General features: G+C 37.9%; 1 long non-coding RNA gene across 1 annotated transcript in view; it reads left to right on the top strand.

Moving 5' to 3' along the window:
- Window positions 1-11,949, top strand: part of LOC129051550 (uncharacterized) — a 128,369-nt gene extending 116,420 nt beyond the window's left edge. Inside the window, exons 5-7 of the long non-coding RNA XR_008515911.2 lie at window positions 88-131; window positions 8,886-8,935; window positions 11,775-11,949. This is a non-coding gene — a long non-coding RNA (uncharacterized LOC129051550). The remainder of the gene's footprint in view (window positions 1-87; window positions 132-8,885; window positions 8,936-11,774) is intronic.
- Window positions 11,950-20,093: the final 8,144 nt, after the last annotated feature.

Genomic DNA, 20,093 nt, shown 5'->3' with positions numbered 1-20,093 from the left:
AATACAATGGTTAGCTCATGGACTTGGAATCAGGTTCCATGCTCCAGATTGCCAGCTATTGATTGTGTGATCCTTACTCTTTTTCAGCCTCAATTTCCTCTTCTGTCACTCCCAACCTCATACTGTTGTTTGTGAGTATCAACTGAAGTAAGAAGATGAATGAAGTGCCCAGCGTAATGTCCAGCAGACACTGGACACAAAACCAAATCTGGATTACTTTTTCTCTCCTCTTCTCTTTTGATGCTAATTTTGAAGGTGACATTGGGAGATGAACATCCTTTGAAACCCTGACATTCTAGAAATCCAGAGCTTCCTTGAGTTTCAACTATTCTTGGATGTATGCAAAGTGGCCGGAAGCCATTAGTGATTTACTTATTGGTCTTAACAAGCTAATATGCCCCCAAAGGTCCTCCTGTAACACAAGCAAAAGGAAGCCAAGGGTTGAACCATTTATTCTGTGAATTTGATTGATGTCGACAGGCAATCTGGACAGCTGAGGCCCAAATGCACATTTTTTTTCTTCTCTTTCATGGCAGGATTGATTTTGGCCTGAATCATCTACATAATTGCCTTCCCTCCCCTAAGACATGTCTTTCAATTTGTGGGTATAGACAGCTATATAAAACAAGTATTATTTTAGCCTCTTCAAAACATAGAAACTCTCAAATGCAGAGAGGTTAATTGATTTGACAAATGTCACACAGCTTCTCAGTTATAAAACTGAGAGACAGCCTCCAGGTCTCCAAGCTACCCCTCTTCTCAACACATGAAAGAAAACTGTTATAGCTGCTTAAACACATCCACACTTTAAATAGAAATAGTAACCTTTACAATCACATATTTTTTCCCTTTTGGGTGTAGAAAATTTTAGTTTGAAGCTGGTATAATAATGAGGTAGTCCATGTGAAAATTTTTATTATGTCCATTACCTAAATGTCACATTTTCTCCTATATTAAACTTACACTTTGTACTTAGGTAAAGCAGAAAATAAGTGGTTGGAAAATAAACAAAGGGCATTAAAGCCCTTATCTTCCTTATCAAGTGATAAATAATACAATTGGGAGTAGAAAATTCATTCAATCAAGCGTTCGTGATGGTTCTCCTGTGAGCAAGGCTCTGTGTGGTGGAAAGACAAAGGCTCCCATTGGTGTGCCCATCCCATAAGAATGAGGTGCTGCCCTGGGAAGAGATCAATACCTAAGATGTGAACATCTAGGGCTCCTGTCCTGAATCTTTACCAACTAACTGGGCATATCCAGGACAGGAACTGGACAAACCTGTACCAGTTGACAGCCAGGTCACCACTGACTCTAAGGGATGGAAATTAAAGTAGCCAGCTGGACGAACATTCGTAAGTATTATTTTAGTACATAGTGAGATAATCTAGAAGAAACAACTTTGAAAAGAGTGAATGACTACATGAATTACCATAAAAGAGGAAAATAGGAAAATGTACAAAATATGCCAGGCTATCCATAAGAGCTACCGCAATAGAGTCAATGTTATGTACTCTGAGTCTAGAGAAGGAAAAAATCCATGTCTGCATTAGTAATTGGAAAATACTCCTTGTTGGGGCTGAGTCTTAGGGTATCACTTTCATTTTAACTTTGTGATAACAAATATTACACTGGAGATTCTCATTATAACCCCATTATTTCATAAGCCTATTAGGGAAAGGGTGTTATTAGCCACATTTTACCTTTAGGTAATTTGAAGTCACAGTTAAGGTTATTTTCTTATTCAAGACGATGTAGCAAACTTCTCCATAAGGATAGGATCTGTAACCATAAGCAGTAGGAATGGAATTGACCTCTAGAGATACTAATGTATGAAATGAGAGAGAAGAAAGGAGTGTGTCATAATAAGCCATTGCATCCATTTGGTGGAGGAGGATGCTGAACTCAATGGGAGCCTTAGCATGACCTGCAGATTTTATTTGCAGTTGTATGTCTCCTACTCCCTCACAAGTAATTGAAAGTTCTTACATGGCAAGTTCTTTGCTACCTAAAGTATTGATTGCACTTCCTTGAGGGTTGTTTCATAACATTGGAGCTCTGTGAAAAGTGGAAGGACTAAACACAAGATAGGACCCAAAAGATCTCAAATCTACTCTTAGTTTGGGGACTAATTTTCTCTGACTTTGAGCAAGTCACTGAATTTTCTTCAGCTCTCTTGTACTTAAGATTGGAATAGTACCCCTTTTCCTACTTACCTCTTAAATGAAGAGATTATCCTGAGAATGTACTATGATAATATATGTTAATACAAAGGTTAAAATATCACATAAATGCAAGATATCTCTTTAAGACTATTTCTCTGATGGCTATAAGAAAGGATAGTGTATATGATAATCAGTCAATCAAAATGTCCTGAATACCAAATAGGTATTGTAGAGAGAGCAAAGAAACCTGGCCACATCATAACAATTTAAAGGTGTGTATCATGCTAAGTGGGTGTGATGACTATAGACAGGTAAGCTCACACACAACGGAAGCATTTCTTCTTAGGATTAAACAGGTAATCTGCATCTTTTAAAATGCAACCTTTCAGAGGAAAGAAATTTCGGTCTCACAAAGGAGGTGTGGGACACTACTTTGGTCTGATAAATTGGTAGGACAAGGGAGGGTAAGAAGAAGAGATTATTCCTGTAGAGAAGAGTGTAATCTCTATGAGGACAGGGCTTTCATTCTATCTCATTCATTGATGTATCCCAAGGCTAGCTACCTTGAGTCACCATAAATACATGGGATTCCATCAGTGAGGGACAGTGTGAACAAGGTATACATGTGAAAATGAGCCAGTGTGCCAGGACAAACTTAGCTGTCTTCCTGACAAGAGAAGTCTCATGATGGGGCTTAGTGAAAGATAAGTATGAACAATCAGTTTCAGTCAAACTGAAAGTGATACTGAATGGAAGACCCAAAGCCTTCTAGATCGCAGCCATGAAGAGTTCTAACAAACTGAAATTTCTTGAACTGGGTGTTACAGACTCCTAGACAGGTGGTTTGTAGATGTCTTCTGGGGAATTCATTAGACTCTTGCCTAAAATGGTTTTGCACAATTGTGTATGTGTGTGCATTTCTCATGGTTGAGCTTAGCTTTCTGTCAGTTGCTTAAAATGGTATATGCCATAAAATGGTCTAAGTATTTCTGACTGAGGTTATAAAAGGCCTTTATATGTAATATGTAGCTGATTTGTTATACCAGGAATCATTTTATCACATATGATTGCATTTTGAGGAACCTTCATGATTAAATATATCTAATTACAATGTATTTATTTTAAGTCTCTCTCTCTCTTTCTCTCTTTCTGTGTGAGTGTGTGTTTCCCATATTGTGAGAATGTGAGAATATGGACGGTGGCTCTTTCTTGCCTGTGTGGGCTAGTCTGAGCCAGGTTGTAAATGCTTGAGCAACTTTGAGAATATAAATATATCTGAATCCAACAAATAATATACCCAAATGATATAGTTTTTTCCCCCAACTCATGAAAGCACAATGCTTATTATTTCATAAAGATATTTTCTTCTGCTATGTGGCTAAATATCTTTGGTATTCAAATACATCTTCAAATGCCTTTGAGATGTTGTCTGTGCTGAATTCAGTTTCAATAAGCCCTTCTTAAGGATGTCCCAAAATTGTCAATGCTACTAAGATGACAATCTTAGGAAATATCTTCATACCTGCTTTTTCATCTAGGCAGAAATATAAGGCTCCTAGCTTGAACACTTGAATTGGGTGTCCCTTCCCTACAACCAGAAGTTCTAAAAATAAAATATTCAGTATGAATTTTTCAGGTAAGAAGCCATGCTTACCATTAAAATTAAAGGAAGCAGTGGGATTATAGTTTGGCAATGTCCTCTGAGAACTTTAGGTGGCAGTCACCCCAGTGAGGAAGGAATGAAAGGCCATCAAGCATGGTGAGAACATGGTCACAAACACCGCTGTCTATAAAAGTTAACCCAGAAATAAAGGCTGAAAACTGGTTCTGAAATGTAATCAGTTTTAATTCTAGCAATTATAAAAATGCCTTTAGATAAATACCTCTCAGCAAGATGCAAGCAGCAATATTAGAGATTTCTGATGAACCTTTCACTCCTCTGAGAAATGGAGCTTATCCTGTCCCCAATAATTTTACCAGCCAAGTTTTCTAACTGGTGTCCCAATGAATGGAATTCCACACAGGCCTTTTCTTCACACCCATAAACTTAGGTCTTTCCAACATTGTAGCTGTGGTCAACATGTTTTGTTGCAGGAATGAAACTCTCTATAGCAACACAATCGAATCAATGGTACAAATAACAGTGGCGGGAATATCCACAAAAGAAAGCACAAAATTTCTGACATTTTGTACTTATTAGTTAAGGCAGCAATGGCACACGGAAAGCTGTACTTTGGATGAAGTAAGTTAAGGATCTCAATATCTTTGTGCATTATCTGAGGATCTTAAGAAATAAAAGACTGGAATCTGGAAGAGCAAAATAACCATGTAGTGGCTGAGACTTCTGGGGAGGCCAGGAGTATAGCTTTGGGCCTCAACTGTGAATGGGTGGGCGGGGCATTTTGATCTTGGTTTGAAAGGGCTTATGACAGGCCAGGTGGGATTTTGAATTGTGAAATTGGCTTTTAACTACTTTGGTCATAGTGTAAGGCTTTTTGTGGGCCAGGAGGTATTTTGATCTTGGCAGGAGACTACAACGTAGGCATCTTTCACCATGGATGAATGGCTGTTACTCTAGGGGCAGGGCTGTACAGGACAGCAACTTGACCCGAACTTCTCTCGGGCTGCTCTGTCCTTAAGCAGAGGCATCTGGGCCTGGAAGAAGGCAGGGGAGGGCCTCAGCACACATCATTGGGTCAGAGACTCCCACACGACACCCATAGCTAAAGGAAGAATTTTATTACAAGGAAGAAATAACCTTTATAAATAAAGGTATTTTAGGCATCTTATTAATTTGCATATGTTGCTTCACCAGGGTGCTGGTAGCTTCACTAAGAGTAGTGAAGCCAACTCAATGCTTGGCTAATTGTTCAAATATTAATTATTTGCTGTGTAAATTGTTATGTGCTAGGTTAGGCTGGGGGAGATCTATACTGGACTATTTTATCTTGGTTTGATTTTTTTATCTTGGACCACCGTGTGCCTCCTCCTGAGTATATTTCCAAATGGCCTTATCATTACTCAGAAGAAACATCCACCCCATAGAGTGCCATTAAAAGCCAAAGCTGCTTTAGAGACAGTGCCATGATAGTGTGCATAGTTAATGTTATTTGCCCTTCTTTAAGTGCAAATAACCATAAGTGCCAATAATGCATAGAAAGAGACACAAGGCTGAGTATTCTCAGAAGTGGTAAGATCTTAAATGCAATAATAGCTTTAAAGAGTTAGGAAATATACCATCTTTTGGCCATTTGCAGACCTTGAAGTTCCTTCTGTGTATGATAAAGACATATTAATCTAGGAATAAAACCACGTAAAGGAAAGACAATAATCATTACAATTTTATATTATACTTTCTTGGGGATATAGTGCTTTATCATACTGAGAACATCCTAAGACGATGAAGTCAGCAGGACTCAAACTATCCCTGTTTTAGGATCTGTACTCATCTCCATATCTCTTCCTACACTGTGACCCTCTGAATGCTGACTTCTGCCCTTTGGGACCTCTTTCCTGGTGTTCTGATTGTTCTTCTCTAACATTGGCCTCTTATTGATTGGTCTCATATTACTTAGTCTAATTAGTCACTAACTTTTACATTCTTCTAGAATACATCTGTTACACTCCAGTCGCCTATCGTACTTGAAATATCATGGAATTCTTACAATTAAACTGTCTTCATCTCTGACTCTCTGTCAAAGTTCTGGCAATAAACAAGATTCTAGGCTCAAAGGGTTTCGCTGAAGAGAGTTTAATAAAAAGATCATTCTCAGAGGTGAGCGGAGAGCTAAGAAAATAAAAAATGCATTATGATGGAGCCAAATTAGGAACTTCAGGAAGCCAGTACCAGCCCTAAAGGATTCTGGTGATAGCAGGTGCTGGAGAAAGTGCAATAGATGCTATGACCACAGAGGAACAATCATTGATAATGTGTGGGCAAGCATGGAGAGACTAAGGGCTAAATTCACTAACTATTCCTTCATCTGAATAACTCAACCTCTTATCAATGCCTTCCATTGTCAAGACCCAGCCACAGGTGAAGATGGCAAGAGGCCTGGAAAGTACAGACTGAAGGGGTTCCCTGGCAGAGGACAGTGTATGTGTGTGACAGCAGAGCCAGAATGATTCATCCAACATGGGACGCTTGACCCAGTCACTCCAGTAATTTAAAATTTTCCCTGGCCTCCCTGTAATCTACAGAAGAAAGCCCATGCCTGACATACAAAGTCTTCCATGTCTTTGTCCTACTGATGCTTCTGGCATTATCCCCAGACCCTCTGCCTCGTGTAATTATTTTAAAGAATTATATTGGAGTTTTAGTAATTTCCTCCATATACCACATCACTCCTTTCTTTTAGGCATTTGTTTAAGGAATTTCCTCTGGCATATCCTTCCCTCTTTCAACCAATGGAACTCAAATACCACCTCCTGTAGGAAGCCTTGGCTGAAAGTTACATAATCCTATAAATATTAAAAAAAAAAAAACTTGCCCCTAAATTAGACTGAATTGTATAAGATGTATCATGTTCTGATGCTTTTGACCAATGAAAATGGAATTTCTTATGTAGAATCCTGTCTGTCTTTCCCACAGGGAAGTCTCCTGAAGGTGGGAAAGTGTCTTCTTTGGGTTTATTTCTTAGCAGGTAGAACAATACCTGCAAATGGTAGGTGATTTATACCTGCTTATGGAACTGAATTGAATAAAAGTCCATATTTTATTTTTTTAGATCATGAGGAGAAGAGAACTTATTAATCTTGATTTCTCAGTAAATATTTGTTGCTTGGAACATAAAACATATCTTAACCTCTTGTTTGTCAGTTCTCACAAGCAAGGGAAAGGGGGGAAAATTTTTTCTGTGCTTGTTTTGGATTTGAAGTATCTTAGTTTTCAGAAGACTCAGTTTGAAAAAGCATAAAAAACAAAAACAAGAAGTAAAACAGTTGTAGCAATTCTGAAAGGTAACTTAATAAAATGAGCTAGTCAATGCAATTAATCAAATGCCCTCATTAGCAAAACAAAAGGAATGAGACAGTAAATATTATACAAAGCACATTAATATATATGAATCGACCAGGTACAGGCAAGATACATTGTAGTTTTCTAAAAATCCCTTCTGGCCACAAACCGCATCTGATTATGTTTGATGTCATTCAAAGTACAAGAGCCTCCGAAGCCAAGGCTTAAATGGGGCTGACAACCAGACGTGGCATTTGAGCCTTCTAGATTTATAGCCTATTTCCAAGTCGCTTTTCCTACTCTATTCACAAAAAAGAAAAGAGAAATGCCACCTGACCAAAAATGACCAATGAGTGTTCATAAATCTCTCTCAAGTCCTATCAAAACTAAGGTTTCCGTGGTAATTTTCCTATAAAAAGAAATGTAAAATTTATTCCAAACGGGGGTGGGGAGGGAGATGCTTGCCTGAATTCTGGAAGCCAGGGCTTTTGAGTAAAATTAGCTCATGCTGCTTCTGGCAGAAGTCACATTTTGGCCCCTCATTTCATGAGAAAACCATTTGTTGTGAAATAGAAGAATTCAGCCTGTGTGTGTGTGTTTGTAAATCCCCCATTCCACACCCTCGACTGAACAGTGACGTGGGTCCCCATCCCTTCACGCCTCGTTAGGGCCAGGCTGGGCCAGCTGGCCAGGCTGTCCATGTCCTCAGGCCTGGGCATCATTGTCCCTGAGCTCACCCAGCCCGCATCCCTTTGAAGCCGCTCCAAAGAAACTTTATCCCTCTGTTCCAGCTGGTGTTTCATTAAGCCCTGGCTTCATAGGATTTTCCACTTCCATTGACACATCAGAGCAAAGATGTAGCCATTAAAATAATGAAGAGAAAGGGAGCAGGCAGAGGAAAAATGGTTTGAGGGGAAATTGAAAAGGAGTACAAGGTTATTTAAAAAATAAAGGCCAACTGCAGAAAAATAAAATGTACCCACTTTCTCATCTCTCTTTTTTTTTCTCCCCTATATGGATGTGTGTGTCCTAAGCTGTCCAGATTTTTCACAAAGCCTCATAAGGAGCGACTTCAGAGAGGCACTGGCTCTGTGAAAAAGCCGACAGTCACAGGTCTAAATTAGAAGCAGCTGATAAGAATCCCAAAGTCATTCTGAGTACACATGAAGGCAAAGGAACTCTGTGCATTAAAGATGTAGTGAATCTTAAATCTAACCTTCTCTCTTTTTCTGAAGAAAAAAAAAATCATTGTAATCTCCTGCTGGTTAGACATCAAGTCCACCCAAGTTATTAAGACCCTGTGTGTGACCTCCTTATTTCCACTCCATGGTGTAGCCCCTCCATTTCCCAACCTTGAGTGCCTCTTCCAGACTGTTTTTTTCACCTCTTCAAAGGAACATTGGCTCCACACTTCCCTAGTCATAAAGTGCTTTGATGCTTACCTTCTCCATGGGTAATGTATCTATGATATGGTGTTTTCTCCAAAATTAGATTATGATTTTAAGAATCCAAGAATTGTTCCTTTGTTTTGCTATCTGAAAACAAAGACGTTGTTCAAGACTCTGCACAATATATATTTTTCATAGCATCTGTCCAAGGTATCTGCAGACTTCAGTCACCACAACCTCAATATAGACAAGGAAGATGTCACAGAAGGCCTTTAAGTTCCTAAAACAGCTGTGACAACATGCACTAAACCTACACTCTTTACTCCCCTGGGCTCTAATTCAGGCGTTGTGATTTTATTAACTATTGTCTTCCCACAGGAATTAAAAGCAGTGACCTAGAAGTGGATTCTTACCCTGATGACAGCAGGGTAAGTGACAGCTGACATGTAATTAGTGGAAAAAACAAAAATGTAAACAATGAACAACCATATTGCTTCTTGGTACAAAATTTGATGTCTACAGAAACAGATTTTGAAGTGCATTCAATAACTGCCGTTAAAATACAAAATGCACATATTCTTAAAAGATGTGCTACAAAAATGGCTGAAATTTTTTTAAGAAGGAGAGAATATCAGGTGTTTAAAACATTTTTATATGTGCTTCCTATTTTAAGTATTTCAGATAAAATTGTGTGTCATCCACATAAATGTTTACTTTATATGATCATGAATCAGTTCTTGTTTATGCCCTTATTTGAAGACCATGAAAATTCTTGTTTAACTATACAATCCTAGTGATATTAAGAAACGTTCACTAGTCACAAGAAAAACCTACTAGTGTAGTGACCAGTGAAAGTATAAACTAAGAGGAAACAGGGCTGTTCAGGAAGAGATCTTGGCTCCAGAAAAGGATGAATCCACGTTCAAATCTTAGCCCTTTACTCTCTGCATTGGCATTAGGTGGTTCTGGTCATATTCCCCAATATCTCTGAATTCTACTTGGCAACACCTAGTGAGAACTAAGTGAGACTGTGTATGTTTCAGAGTCTATAGCAGGCCTATAGCAGGCTCATATGTAGAAAACCTGCATTGAAGGACTTGGTTGTTGAGGGAGCCATTCAATAAGGCATTTCACAAGCATATGTATGAGGTGGGGCTGAGTATAATCTTTAGGAAAACAAGAATCAATAAATCATCATAGGTGGCTTAAGTTCTTAAGAACTTAACTCTTCCGTGAGGAAAATACAAAAGAAGGGCTGAAAAAATATTTGTTCCCTTAAAGAAATGTAAGTTTATTTAAGAAGATGCCTTAGTCCATCTGGGCTATTATAACAAAATATCATGGACTGTGTGACTTATACTTGAAAGGTATTTCTTATAGTTCTAGAGGCTGGAGAGTACAAGATCAAGACACCAACAGATTTGTTGTCCTGGCTTGTAGATAGACATCTTTTACTTGTGTCCTCATGTGGCAGAGGGGCAAGTGAGATCTCTGGGTTCTCTTTTGTGTGGACACTAATTCCGTTCATAAGAACTCTGCCTTCATAACCTAATTACCTCCCAAAGGTCTTAGCTCTTAAAGCTATTGCACTGAGGATTCAATTACAGGATGTGAATTTTGGAAGAACACAAATATTCAGCCCATAGAAGATAAAGATACACAGATGAACCAACACTTCCAGAGTAATCCAAGGAGATGACTGAGTATTGCCTGGAAGATTAATTGCTATAGTTAACAAAATTGAGTTGATGTGGATTGGACATGTCCTGAGAAGTTTTGTGGTGATACTGGGACTGGACAGTTGAAGAAAGGGCAAAGGTGGGGGAGGGGCTTGGCAGGGGTGATGAATGAAAAAGGCATGAGTGTGGTAAGGAGCAGGGTCAGCAATGGATGGGCTGACTGGACAGTCAGAAGCCTCCATCTCAGTGGCTATTTCTGTAGCAACCCCACACTAGAGTCACACAGAGGGTTTAGAATCTCACTGCTGCCACTTCCAAGCTCTGGGGCAAGGGGCAACTGAAATAACACCACAGGGCCTAGGTTTCCTCAGCTGTAAACTGAAGTTAATACCTACCTTGAAGAGTTGTAAAAAGAATGACATGTGAAAATGCATGATGATCACCTGGCACAGTGCCAAGACTGAGCATCCCATCTCTAGCCATTTTTATTAGTTCCATTATTATCTATTGTTGACATCACCCTTCTATTGTCTACTCTGTCACATTGCCGCCTGCATACATGTTCCTTGTCTCTCACGTATTCTTTGAACTACCTCACCTCTAACCTTTATCTAATTGCAGCATAAAAATTGTTCTCTACCCTTAACTTCTATTCCTTCTGTTCTCCAGATTATATCTATCAAGTTGCTATCTTCTATCTCATCCCTCAAGATCTATATCAAATCATACCACTTTTGCAATCCATTCCAAGACTCCTAGGCCCATTTTTATTGCACTTTTTAACCTTGTTGTAGCCCTTGCCATAAGCTGAATTATATTATAATTTTTAAAGCAGGTGACAAGGTCTCATTGACTTGTGAGCCCTTATAAGGCAAGAATAATTGTTAAATTTAATTTTCTTTAGGGTTACTTTACATGCACTTGATGAGATAGGCCCAAAGCGTCTGATTCTCGTGTGTGTGTGTGTGTGTGTGTGTGTGTGTGTGTGTGTGTGTATGTGTTTCCTGAAGATGGAACCCAAGTTACTCCTTCTACTTTTAGAATTCAATTAATATTTTTTGTTGCATGAGAATTCTTAGGAGGAAATGATTTAGGAATTAAAATAAATAATCTGATAATTAGTCCTGAGTTCAGAGAGCATCTTTAACAATGGATTTATTTTTTGTTATTACCTAACCCTTACTTAGAGAGTTTCCTAATCATAGCAATTTATGCTTCTTGGATTGCAGACATTGTGGGGTGTGTGTATGTTTGTGTGTGTGTATGTGTATCCAAATGCTATGAGATTCTGTATTGTCTGGTTTCATGCGTGTTTTTCAAGGTTTCAAAATCCATTAACTAGAGCTTATTTAGCTTCAGCTGATATGATAGCTTTTATTGTGTGAGTATGTGTGGGGAATTTTTTTTTTTTAACAGAAGCCAAGTGTGCCCTTTGGATGAATTGATTTCCTCAATCTCATGGTGAAATATTGCATTTCAGTTGTCACTTTTGATTTATTGTTTCTTTAAACATTAAATCTTCCTTTGCATTTTTATTGGTTTCATTAAAAATGTTCTGCTCATCTTTTTCATGGCCACCTCCATAAAGGCAAGGAAAGCCTCAGTCAGGGAGCCTTGAGGGACCTGCAGAGTCCTCTCCTCTCATCTGAGTCCTCCTGAATGCTGCCCTTCCATTGGCTGCAAGTTCTGAAGAATCTGCAGACAAACCAACAAAAACCCTGCCTGCTTTTGTTATGGAGTTTATAAAAACATATATTAAATCTAATAACTTTGGTGTGTAATGAGGCACAGAGCATATGTCAGAAGTGTGGTGTCCAAACAGAAGTGGGCTTGAATGGTTTATCTTGCTGGCAAATGTGTTACATGAGATTTGACCCTTAAATTGAGCACTGGGAGAGATAAACATGGTAATCAAAAGGACTCCCATACAGTCACAGGAACCTGGAGCCATCTGGTCAAGACAAAAATAAATCAGTAATGCAACTGGAAATGGTCTCCAGAGACCTTTGGGGATTGGTTTAGCATCACTGTCTCTCAAATTGTGGAGCAGAGGAAACTGACAGCAAATATCATGAAACCAACTCTAATTAACACACACAGAGCAAAGGACTCAGAAGTCCTTTCAGACTGAAATGCCTCACACCTGAGGGACTAAAAGTCAGACAATAATTTGAAAGTCCCTCAGCTTGGTAAAGACAAAAACAAAAGCATGTATTGATTGTATGCCTTATACAGAAAAACAAAACAAAAACAAATTCCATTTAATCAGAATTTAACAAACCAAAGCTTTTAGCTATGCAGCATTGTTTTGTTGCTTTGAGTAAAGAAATCCAATATCTGATCTATCTCTTTAAGAAAATCTCTTTTCTTAACTTTTTATATATGTGACAAAGTGGGAAATTAACAAAATTACATAAAATGTTTGAGTAAAACCATTTTTTAATTCAATATTTTCTTTCTCTTTTTTGAAACTCAGCCAAAGCCATTTTATTTGTTGTACCTGTTATGAAAAACTCTCCAGAGTTACACTTCAAAACCTCAAAAGATAAACCATCAGTAACACAAATTAACACAAAAAACTATAAATACTGTTGTGATTTGATTGTTTTAAAAAGTTTTTAAATTATACAAAATAGTTTTTTACCTACATCACATAAAATGTTTTTGAATAGCGCTTACATTTTTGAAGTTATTTAGGATCATTTAATGGTCAGTGGTATACTGGCACCACATCTACCCAGTCTTTCATGACTCCATCAGTCTGTGTTGTGTTGGCAATTGCACAGCAGGATTCCTCATCCATCACAGCTTCCTTGTTTGTTCAGCTCACACATAAGTGCTGAGTGCTCACTGCATGTGAGGTACTCTACTTATAATTGCAAGAGTTAAAGAGATGTGTGAGATAATGTGCCTCTATTCAGGTATAGATTCTGGAAGGGGATCAGACATGCAAATGAAGAATATTCTGGACAGAGTCCCCAGTGAGGTTCCAGACACATGGTCTCATAGAGAAAGAGGAGCAGACGTCCTGTCTCATTGTCTCTGTCATGCTGAATCTCATTGCACCTCAGTTTTCTCACCTGGCAAATGAAAATCATAATGGTACTCAATTTGTGGTTTTCTTTTGCTGTTTTAATGAGTTAAGGCACATAAAGCCCTCAGAACAGCACCGGGCACATTTTTAGCACCAAGTTAGTTGGAAACAACCGGTTATCCTACTTCACATGCTCATTGCAAGTATCTTATTTGTTAGGATTGTAATTTGGTCCCCTTATATGCTGACTCTCCTCGGGCCATGTGTTTTGTTTTCTTTTGTTTCCCCTCAGACCTAGGCTTAGTTACGTAAAAAGTTTCCTCACAGCTTTGCTTTCTTACTGGGACTTTGGCCACTGTTGTGGGGATATAGAAAAGCAAAATATGCTTCTTCTTTCCCAAGGACCTCCAGTTTTGGGCGGAAAGACAAGATACACACACATGCGCACACACACACACAGATACACACACACACAAATTGTAATGACAGAACACAATATACACACAATGGATAGAGTGGTTTCAATCCCATATGGCACAATGATAGAAACCCTAATAGCCCTACTATCTGCTCCTAATATTTAGAGAAAATGAGGGTCTTTGGGACTAGGCAGTTGCAGTGGTTATCAGCAACTTGAAAGTGATAATGAGGGAACATCATTGGCATGCATACCAAGAGTGACCTTCCTTAAATCCCGTTCCAAATCTCCAGTGTGCATCTGAAATACTTGACCAGGTTAAAGCTATTGGGGAAGAGTACTAGACAGGGAAATAAAAGAAGCAAACACAAAATTGTGGTCCTTATTTCTGCTCTGCCACTTCCAGAAGCAAACCAGGTAACCTTACAGGGTTTTCAATTTCTATTAAAGAAGGCAATTATACCAGAGGGCATGCAACTTCTCTTTCCTCTCTAAAAATACTGTCATTCTATATAGGGTCACTTTTCATTGCATTTGTTGCTAATATACAATGATACACACACACACACACACAAACACACACACGCACGCACAATCTTTTTCTATAATGCCGTTCACAGATTTCCCTTCCTATCATTCTGTCAATTTGGGAGTTAAATTGACATTTGCTATTAACATTATAATGGACTATGTAAATATTGTTCACAGTTGAGCCATGTAATGAACTACAATTAAAATGTAATTCTTGCCCAACTTTTTCTTTACTCTGAAGTAATAATTGTCATTCTCTCTCGCTCTTCCTCTCTTTGGTTTAGTTTTCAAATTCACCCCAAAATTTTCTGATAACGCAGATAATCTCTAAATATAGTACAAGGTCATATAGCAATCATCATTGCACATTTTCTTTTTTTTTTTTTTTTTTTTGAGGCGTCTCTGCTAAAGCCCTGTTTCATTCTGCTTCAGTCTAGGATGGTTACACTCCAGACACATTTATAATGCTGGGATTTCGCTTCACTATCATCAAGACTTATTTTAATTTATTTTATTTTATTTTTTATTTTTTGAGAGGGAGTCTAGCTCTGTCACCTATGCTATCAGTGGTGCTATCTTGGCTCACTGCAACTTCCATCTCCCAGGCTCAAGCGATTCTCCTGCCTCAGACTCTGGAGTAGCTGGGATTATAGCCGCAGGCCACCACATCCGGCTAATTTTTGTATTTTATTAGAGATGGGGGTTTCAACAGGTTGCCCAGGCTGGTCTTGAACTCCTGACCTCAGGTGATCCACCTGCCTCAGCCTCCCAAAATGCTGGGATTACAGGCGTGAGCCACCACACTCGGCCTATAACTTTTCAGTTGCTTCTCTTTCTGTTAAAGTCCTACATCCTTGATCACATGTCTCCATCTTTCCTGTTTCAGTAGACAATCTTTTATAGTAGCTTTCTCAGAAAGAATGCAGAAGGAATACATTTTTTGAAACTCAGTGTGTCTGAACATGACTTTATTTTCCCATCATAGGTGATTGAGTTTGGGCTAGGTATTACATTCTAAGTCAAAGATTGTCTTCTCAATAAATTTGAAGGCTTTTCTCCATTCTCTTTTTGCTTCAAGTATCTCCTTTTTAGAAATAAAATGTGATTCTGATCCAAGCCAACCTTCTCATCATCTCTTGTTTGTTTTTGTTTTGTTTCATTGGTCTATGGATATTTTGGATTACCTCTTTAGCCCCACAATTCTGGAATTCTATGATGTTATCCTTTGGAGAAGTCTGTTTTTACTCATTGTACATGGTATTAGGTGAATTCTTTTATTTTTTTTTCTTTTTTTAAAAAAAAAAAAACCTGGAAACTTACCCCTTAAATCTGGGAAGTTTTCTTACATTAGTTCTTTGAATATAGCATCATTTCAGTTTTATATGCTCTCCTTTTCTCAAACTCCTATCACTCTTGTACTGTAATCCTGAACAGATATTCTAGTTTTCCTGTCTCTGTTCTTTTATTTTCTATTTGTTTTCCTGTTCTGCTTTTAGATTTATCTTCTATTCATTGAGTTGAACTTTTAAATTTCTACTCTAAATTTTCAAATTTCTAAAATCCTTCTCTATTTTACTAAAGGTTTCTTTTGTGAAACAACCAATTCTCACTTTACAGATGTATTATCTTTATTTTTCTCTTTTGGAAAAGCCATTTTAGACTTTTGAAATTCTGTTTCTTCTGGTCTCTTTTGATCCATTTGCTTTGATTTCTCATTCTTATTTTGCAAGCCTTCTACAAACATCAGGTGATTACTTGTGATCCATTTATAATTAAGAGTGAGGTATCAAAAACTTATCTGGATTTCTGTATTCATGAGCAAAGCTGTCAGTGGGTGGCTGTTACTCTAAGGTTAATCAGGGAGTAACAGCTTTTTCATTTAAGCCACGGTATTTCCTGAGTCATTCAGACACAGACTTGAGAGGTGAAAGCCTGACTTCCAGCATTCTGGAAGATGATAAGGAGGAACAGGCCAGGACCTGGTAATTTTGTTATGTAAACGTTCAGTAATAATCTGTTTTAGATGCAGCACTTTCACCTCCACCATCAGCCATAGTTGTTGTTTATAAAACCAAGCTTTTGTAGTCCCACTGCTGCAGTACACAAACCTCCAGTCTTCTGAAACCATTGGCAGGTTAAGTCCCCTGGATGCACAAAGTAAGGAATGGCACCTGGGTGTTTAATTACTCCTAAATAGACTTTCAATCTATCCTACAGTTTTAAGTCCTAATTGACACTTCCATCCTCCAAGGTTCTGGTGTCTCTCAAGCTTAAAAACTCTCCATCTCTGTCTTCAATCATCTTAGCAATATTTGGCTATCTTCTTGTAAGCACTTTGATTTCAGCTTTCTTTGATATGCTCTGCTGGTGACCCTCTATTTGTCTCATTACAGTTCCTCAAGTTTTCTTGACCTCTTCCATAAGTTCTTGTATCTCTTTGTGACTATTTTGTTAGCTCTTTTGATGCCCTATTACAGTTGGGTTTCAAGAGGGATTGAGAGACCTTTCCTAAAAATCAAGATAGAATTTTAATAGTTGCATTCCAGGCCTTAAGACAATGCATTGTCTGAACTATTTAGAGGTAAAACATGATACGTGTAATTTTTCAAGTAAAAATACATGAGATTGAGCCCAAGGTTTTAAAATAAATACGCATTATTACAATTATTTATCTGGGGACTGTGAAACCCAGTACAGTATTTATTAACATATTTTTGAGAGTCATTGGAAAGACAATAGCAGCTATGATGTTTGCTTCCTGGTCTCTGGCGTGGAATCTTGATAGCAAAGGGATTTATTTCTTAGCATCTTCTGATATTTCATTGTTTTGAGTAAAACTACAACCTTAGGATTAATTATACCAGGTACAACTAGAAATTATGATGAACAGCATTGCCACTAGAGAAATCTTCAATATTTACTCTGACAGATCTAGATTACCATAAATACCCACAATGTTAACATCAGCTGTTTTTGAAAGTATCAGTAAAAATGTGCTTGGAAACGTGCATGTCCAGGAAAGACATGAATTTTCCTGGAGGCTGCAGAGCTAGTGATACGTGCAAGAGCTTTTCATCAGGATATGTTCTTAATATGGCATGATAGAAGATTAGAATGATGGAGTTAGAAAGAAGTCCAAGAAATTCATAGTTCTTGAATCCAACTGAAGATATTGAAGACAATTTCTTTTTATAGCATTCCTGATGTCACCAATGTTTGTAAAGAGATCAGACTTTTATCCATATGAGAGGTAAACCTTCCTCTATTAAACAGCTGAAATGGTTAGAGAGGTCTTCCTTGTGTTTAACATCTATCTCATTGATTACTTTTGGATTCCTTTTATTTCTTCTTTCTTTTCCTTCTTTTCCCTCTTAGTGGTAACATTAAATAAAGCCTCTAATCTGGCCATGAACAAAAACAAACATCACAGGTAAAGCCACAATGGCATTTTCAGTGAAATCTGACAGATTTATCAAGAAATGCCTATGGATCTAACATCTAAATTCTAGGATTCTTGTTTTACTGATGCTTCCTTCAACATTCAATTGTTTCACTAAAGACCGCAAGTTTGGTGTGTGCATACATGTGTATGTGTGAATATGTGTGTGTGTGTGTGTGCATGAATATGTGTGTGAGAGAGAATACATGGGACAAATTAGGGAAAGTCAAAGTATAAATAGAACTCCTGGAGAAGGATGTTAGCAAACTATGTTCAAAAGCAGCTCTAACATTGTTTCTGGACTTGTAAATGAAAAGCATTATTTGGAACTGACTCCAACATCATCTTACAGCAAGCAAGCCTCTTTCCTTATTTAGCTTTTCTTGACCGCCTCAAAATGTTATTGTTCTAAAATTCTCCCAGCCTCTCCAAGTAGCAGCCTCTTACATGTCTTCACAGTGAAATCCTGAACACAACATATCATTTCTCTCATAGGAGTTCATATTTAGGAGAGAAGCATTATGAGGACCATTCTGTCCTGGAACACCTATTAAAGGACACCTCCATACTCCTGTGCTTGGTGGGCTTTATTTTTCTGCATGTAAGGTTGGCCCTATTTAGCCACTTAGTTGAACCTCTTTCTTTTTTAGACAATAATGATGATGATGAGAATGATAACGATAGATAGAGATGAGGATGATCTTGTGGCAATCTTTCCCAACTTACAGATGTTTGGAGCTAACTACCAAGATGTCAAAGCCTTTATTACTTGGAGAGGATGTGAAGTGGTTAGAGATTTCAGGGTACAAACTCAGATGTGCAAGGCACATCAGTTCCTGCTTCTATAATTAAACTTAATTTCAATTTAAAGTTCTCAGTCTTCAGAATTATAATCTTAGTTTAATCAGTTTTCCTTACACTTTTCTCCAAAGGGTTTGGTCTCAGTTCAAAAGTGTTTAGGCAGTTCCGAGGTGTTAGGAGTAAGAGTATATCTAGAACTTGGTCAGTGGTGAATATAGGTTACCATTGAGATGACCTTTCCCTCCACTGGCCTTTCTCTCCCTTTAGTTCATGATTCTGTTATATACACACTACACATTGACAACATCCATTTCACAGCTCTGGGTCATGAAAAATTTTCCTTGGTTTCTTTGTCACAGCGAGGCTAACTATAGCTATTCCTCTCCAGGATTTTCTTATTTAAACACAGCCTGAGTGTCTACCAGGGAAATGAAGCATGGATTCCTTACATTTCACAAACTTATCTGGCATTTTTCTGACTTTCCAGCTATCCACCTAGGGTGCAGCTTCCATGTTCCTACCCCTGTAACTACAATGTCTGTTATCACCATTTTCCTTTGTCCCTTGAAGACTAACATTATTGTTCTATTTTGTGGTATTTCCCCCAAAATTCCTTCTATGCTTTGTGTCTCCTCATTTTCCCTAAAAACATCAATTTTTAAAATACTCTAACTCCCCCATATCCAAATAAATATGGCAGAAAGGTGTGGAGGTGGCAAGGATCAAAGGTGACAGTAGATCACCTTCCAAAAAGTTGTATAAGAATAAAAAATTTTTACTCAGTTCCCATGATGTAAGTGTATGTGAAGCTTTGGAATTTCCTCACGTCAAACCTTTTCAATTACTCATACTATTATAGTGCCTTATTCTTTTTTAAAGTATACACTCTTCCCTGTTTGTGATGCCATTATTTATCCATTTGTTCAACACACAACTATTAAATTTCTATAGTCTAAAATGATTTATAAAATTTGGGTTACCTCTCTGCACTCAAGATGTGCTTCTATATAGTTATAAGTTCATATAGAGGGTTGAAAACCACGAAGACCATATTAATTTTTGACCAAGGGAAGTGGAATTATGAGAAAAATACCTTTGTTTATACTATTTTTTCTCCTTTGAGTTCTTGTCAGGCAGGGCATTGCTGGAGAAGAGGAAGGAGAGCCCAGGGATGAATATTGGAAGTGCCGTTTGGGTAGCATCTTTCAAGTGAGGACTTGAGGGGTGGTTTCAGCTTTGAATTAAATATTTTTTGAACTCCAAATCATACTATACAATATTTCTTTTTTTTTCAACTTTTAAGTTCCAGGGTATGTGTGCGGGATGTGCAGTTTCGTTACATAGGTAAAGGCCTACACAATATTTCAAACAAACAAAAGCATAAGGAAACAATCCAAAGAACAGAAAACATAAAGGGAGTGGAAGGGAAAGTCACCTATCTTTAAATATGAGCAACAGGTAATATAGGTAAAACAGGTGGAAATAGTTTTTTCCATCCGTTTGCAGTCAGTTACGAATTGCATTTAGTTGCTAGTAATCAACAATGGACACAACAGTGGCTTAAACAAGATTAAGGTTTATTTTTCATATTGGAAAGAAGTTAAGAGGTGGAGAAATCAAGGTCAGCATGGCAGCTAAGTAGGATTTTCAGCATCTTAGACCTTCTCAATATTTTCACTTCCTG

The sequence above is a fragment of the Pongo abelii genome, chromosome 17 (assembly GCF_028885655.2).
Source record: "Pongo abelii isolate AG06213 chromosome 17, NHGRI_mPonAbe1-v2.0_pri, whole genome shotgun sequence".
Lineage (NCBI taxonomy): Eukaryota > Metazoa > Chordata > Mammalia > Primates > Hominidae > Pongo > Pongo abelii.
The sequence above is the reverse complement of the archived record's forward strand: the minus strand, read 5'-3'. Positions and strand labels throughout refer to the sequence as shown.